This window comes from Manis pentadactyla, chromosome 3 (assembly GCF_030020395.1).
Source record: "Manis pentadactyla isolate mManPen7 chromosome 3, mManPen7.hap1, whole genome shotgun sequence".
NCBI classification, from domain to species: domain Eukaryota; kingdom Metazoa; phylum Chordata; class Mammalia; order Pholidota; family Manidae; genus Manis; species Manis pentadactyla.
This window is the reverse complement of record NC_080021.1, coordinates 161,304,394-161,309,876: the sequence shown is the minus strand read 5'-3', so window position 1 is coordinate 161,309,876 and position 5,483 is coordinate 161,304,394. Positions and strand designations below refer to the sequence as shown.

The 5,483-nt window shown below is 44.9% G+C and overlaps 1 non-coding gene across 1 annotated transcript; it reads right to left on the bottom strand.

The window, feature by feature from the left end:
- Positions 1-3,506: 3,506 nt before the first annotated feature.
- On the bottom strand, positions 3,507-3,613 carry LOC118908886 (U6 spliceosomal RNA). The gene has a single exon (XR_005023414.2). It is a non-coding gene; the product is annotated as a U6 spliceosomal RNA (small nuclear RNA).
- Positions 3,614-5,483: the final 1,870 nt, after the last annotated feature.

Here is a 5,483-nt window from a genome sequence, read left to right as displayed (position 1 = left end):
AGGAACAAGTTTCCTTCTTAAAAGAACCTCCCATGGTTGTTCCATATCCTCTAAGGGGGACTTGGCTTAATGACTCCATTCCACTGGATGGGGCAGCCTCCTCCAGAGGGGACAGAAGCAGTTAGATTTTTTATTTCCAAAGCCACCCAGAGAACATGTTCCATATATAGTTCTCTGCTGTCTGACTTAGAGAAAACGTGACTCTACCCACATTAAATGTTGATCTCGAAGTATTTCTGAGGCTAAAGGCTGGGAGCAGTGGGGGGGGCATGGTACTTCAGCTAGTCAGGCTAACAGGCAGTTGGAAATTTCAGTGTAACCAAAACAGAACTAAAACGAAATAACATTTTTCTAAAAAATTAACTTTTTGTTTTCAAATAACAAAAAGATGAATAGACACTCCATCAAAGAATATATACAGATGGCAAAAAAAAATGTGAAAAGATGCTCAACATCATTAGTCACTACAGAAATGCTAATCAAAACCATGATGAGATACTACTAAGTGCCTATTACAATGGTTAAATTTTTTAAAATTGATCGTATTAAGTGCAATCACGGATGTAGAGCACCAGAAATTTCATTCTTTTTTTTTTGGTGGAAATACAAAATGTACATCCACTTTGGAAAACCACTTGGCAGTTTCACAGAAGGAAAATACACTTATCATACAACTCAGCCATCCCACTGCCAGGTATAGATGCAAGTGAAAAAAAAGAAAAAAAAAACAAGTTCACTAAAAACCTGTACACAGGTGGCTTTATGCATAACTGCTGAAAACTGGAAACAATCCAAATATCCCCTACTAGGAAATGGATAAACAAACTGATACATCCAAGTAGAGAAGAATAGTTAACAATAAAAAAGGAACAAATTATTGATACATACAAGATCACGGATGAATCTCAAATGCAATAATATTAAGTGAAAGAATGTTTCAGTATTAAGTGAAAGAAGCCAGTCTAAAAAGGCTACATGCTATATAATTCTATTTATGTGACAGTCTGGAAAAGGCAAAACCATAGACAATCTGTGATTGTTAAAGTTTTCAGGGTCCAAAGGACTGACTACAAAGGGGCACACAGACATTCTGGGGGCTGATGGGACTATTGAGTACTTGGTTACGTGACTGCAGGCATTTGTTAAAACTCAGAGAACTGCAACACTAAAAAGGGTGGATTTTACTCTATGTAATGTTACCTTATTTTTTTTAAGTTGGAAAAAATATGCATTTATTAACAGATACGGCATGTAGATTATGTATTAATTCCTATTACACTGCGTTCATGTCCACCTTAGAGATTCTCCCTGAAAAGTATTTTTGAACTTCATAGCGAGTCGAAGTCACCTTCAGTGTCTTCGGCTGCTTCTGGGCATTTGTGAAATCAAAGTGAAAGCTCTCCCATTGGTGGGACCGTGTCCACCTCCAGAGCCCTCTCTGTGAGACATGGGTCTTTTTGGTTTTGATGGATATGCCAGGGAAATGGAGAGAACCCAAGTGTGCCCCGAGGCACCACCAGAGCTGAACGCTCTCTCTGCCATGTGAAACTCCTCACTTAAATGAGAGGGAAAACCTGCCTCTTATTTTTTAGACAGCTAACTTTGCGCCATCCTGCACTTGAATTCAAGTATCTGTGGTCCAAATGGCTGACAGCGATGCTGGGCTGTTGCAGGAACTGTTCCCCCGTTACAGAGAGGGGAAGGACCGGCCCATCAGTCATCCTCTGGGTGACATATATGGGCTCTATTAATATCACAAGATGCTTCTCCTCAGCATTCACCTCTTAAGAGTCCATTTCAATCCCAATAAATATTCACAACTGACATCTTCCATATGCCACCTAGGCTAAAATGGAACTGACGTGTGCTTAGAAGATGATGTTTTAAAATGATGCACTGCATAGAAGCCTATACAAATCTCTGCTTTATTGCAGGAACCAGAGGTTAGCATTGAGAGGGCTACCATTTGCTTCTCCAATGTTTAACACCATTAATTACTCTTGTGTTTTTAATCTGCCTGTTCGCTAAAACAGAAGCACTGCAAAGCTACAGTGCAAAGATTAGGTAAATGAGGACTTGGGATAAGCCCACACCCTCTAGAACTTTTGGTTCCAATCCAGTCAAGGAAGGTAGAGCTCAGCAGCCAGGCTCTGCACCTCAGGCATTCTGGTTTAAATTGGTGTTGGCTTCTGGGGTATGGGATGGAGGAAAGAACAGCCGAAGTTCATTGTGAATGAGTCACTGACGAACAAAGTACCGTACACTGTTCCTTTGCAAGTCAGACAAGTCTAGGACTGTCCATCTGGGTCCCTCTGGCTGTGTGAAACTAGCCACAACCCTAATCAACTGTAAGTGCCAGCCTGCCGCCAGCCACAGCATGTCGGCCTGACATCGGGGCCGTCCTGTCCTCTGACCCAGGGGGATGCTGCAAGCAGTAATTAATGTCCATTAAGTGGCTAGTCATCCTTACTCAGCTGCTTGCTGTCAAGTTCTAAGCAGTCAGCAGCAGACCCCAGGACCCAGAGTACCTCATCAGAGCATTTCTTCCTCTGTGGAAGGAGGTGACCTCAGCTCCAGTTGTCCACAGTGCAAAGGCCACAGACATGAAATGGCCTCTTACTCATAAACAGCGTCCCCACGATGGCTCTGAGCCTGCTTAGAGGTGCCTGGGTCAGGCAGGTCGGGGGAAATGGCTGTTGCTAGGTAGAAGACTTCAGAGTTCAGCTCTGACAGATGGAAACAGTGCCAGAACACTCCCAATGCCTCACCGGAGCACGAATGATGATCACAGTGACTTTCTCCTGCTTTCCAAATGGCCAAGCATAGTCCCCTGTACTGGAGCTCTGAGCTCAGGAGGCCGGAACTAGGACTACTGAATACCAAGGGAGCAGAACAGTCTGAGAGGAGAAACCAGCATTTATAAACTTCATGGGGCCGAGTTCTTTGACTACATCCATAGCACAGCGCCAGACACATGATAAGTGCCAAAAAGTCTGAAACTTAAATAAGACTTGTCAAACGAATAGGGTGAATGAATTCCCACTTAATTCTTGCAACAATTCCAAGTAACAATTTACACTTCAGGAAACTAAGGCCCACAGAAGCTCCAGACTTTCTCACAGTCACAAAGCTATTTAAAGTGGAAGAGTTTGGAATGGTCTGACTCTTGAGACCATGGCTCTGTAGGAACCCACACCAGACTCTGGTGGTTTATCCCGTTAATACTGAGGCTGACGTTACCTGCTGTTAACTGACCAAGGCTTGGCTTCCTCTCCCAGATTGTTGGGACCAATATCCTGAGGCTCCTCTTCCTAGCTTGCCACTACCAACAATTAGTCCTAACATTCGCCTTACATGTAATCACCTGTCCCTGGGGGAGGGAAAATACCACTCAGTCCTTGTTGGGGAGAACTGTATTCCATCTTCTCTAGGTCTCTTCAGGAGTCACTTGGCATGCTCCTCTCCATGGCAGGTGGTAGCACTCAAACAAACTTTTTTTTTTTTTTTTTAATATGGAACGCTTCATGAATTTGTGTGTCATCCTTGCGCAGGGGCCATGCTAATCTTCTCTGTATCGTTCCAATTTTAGTACATGTACTGCCGAAGCAAGCACAGCACTCAAACAAACTTTATGGCTCCTCCCAATACCCTTTGGCCACTTACCCAGAGGTGAAGGTATTTGTCCAATGCAGAGCCTAATCCGTCAGGTCACACACTGGTGTGGGGAAGAGACAAAAGTGGAAAACCATCTCCATCAGTCTTTTACATGACCTCCTGCATGCAGCAGTTGGAATTCCCAGCACTCTCAGTTTCTAGGAAGTGGTTAAGTACCCAAAAGACCTCCACTGCCTTCCCACCTTCTCTGCAGCTCTCCACCGGGACAGCACTGGGCTTTGTGAGGTGGGCAGGGCCCTCCCTGCAGCGACTGTCCAGAGCCACCAGCCAGCTCCCCAGCACCAGCTTGCCCACAGGTGGGAGCCTTTGTCTGGGCTCCATAGCGACGACGTTCACCTCGGCCTTGTGTCCCCCTGCATTCTCCAGCCTGCGTTTACCCCGGTCTTTGGAAACCAAGGGATCTTCATTAGTAAAGCTGACCCTCTCATCTGGCTTGGGTACCAGTTCTCTAGGAACTACCTAAGCCCTGAGGGGTGAGATGCAGGTACGCCTCACTCCTCCCTCCAAGATCCTGGCAGTTGACATTGCAGACAAAGCCTCATCTTTAAGGCTGAGCACTGGCCAATAATATTTGCACTATCTCTCTTAGAATATAATTATGCATATTTTATATTGAATTTTACTCTGTGCATTGTCTATTTTTCTTGGGAAGAGGAGGTTTCTTTATTATACATTGCAAGGATTCCTCAAGGATCTTGTGTTCCTTGCTTGGTCATTCATATTTAGAAATGCATTACTAATTGCAAAAACTGAGTATGTGCACGAAACCTGTCAACTTATGACTCTCACCACACAGTGAACGTCTTGTAAACTGGCTCTTTTATTTGATGGGACCCCAAATTCTTCCAAAGAAAACTAATCTAATCCCCTGCCTATAACTATGCCTGTATATAGGATTTTTGGAAGCTCTGTGAAAAGGAATCAAGATAAGGATGTTCTACTAGTCAAAGCATGCATTTTCATTAGATTTCTCCCATTTTCAGCTTTGCATTTCATCACTACCACCCTGCCTCTCTGTACATTGCACTAAAGGAGTGAAGGCCTGGCTAGGTGAGGGAAGGAGGGTACCTGGGAGTCAGACGAGTCTGCACTCAGGCCTTTGGCCAATGTCCCTGGTTTCAGCTTTATGCTTCACCCCTTCCTCTATGTCCCAGGACTTGCTGAAGTTCTCCAGGACCAATTACTTCCTCCCCTATCTAAGGACACTAGGTTGCCACTGCCTCCTTAAATCAGCTACCAGAACACCCTCCATATTCCAGCTTCCTAAAACATACGGGAAGTTTCTGACTACAGATGTCTCCTTTACTCTTCTCTCTAGCTTAGGGGTTGTATCTTTTTCCTCTACAATTGTTTTAGTGGAATTTGGGAAGGAAAAGCCAAGTAGTCCCATGCAGTCAGTGTTTCAGGCTTCTCTTTCATAGTTAACCACTTCCAGGCTGGAGAGAACTGGACCAAATATTGAGGGGAAGAGGGAGCTCCAGAATGTGGCTTCTCTCTGTTTTACCACTTGCCCATGTCCAGAGTTCTCAGAAGGAGAACAAGAGAGGACACCCTCAGTGACTCTCCTTTAGAGCCTGGTAAAGCCCCTAGCCTCCTGCAGGAATGGAGGGCCTGGCACTCACACTGCCCTCGGGCATGCCTGCCCCAATGTGGCAGATGCAACCCTAGCCAATTCATCACCATGGACTCTGCCACAGGGATGGGGGCTCCTCATGCTAAGATCACCCAACACTCCAGAATTCCCGTGTGCCTTCAGACAACTGGACCTATTTGTGGCCTTATTTTCCTGTGTAGCTTCTTGCTCAAGT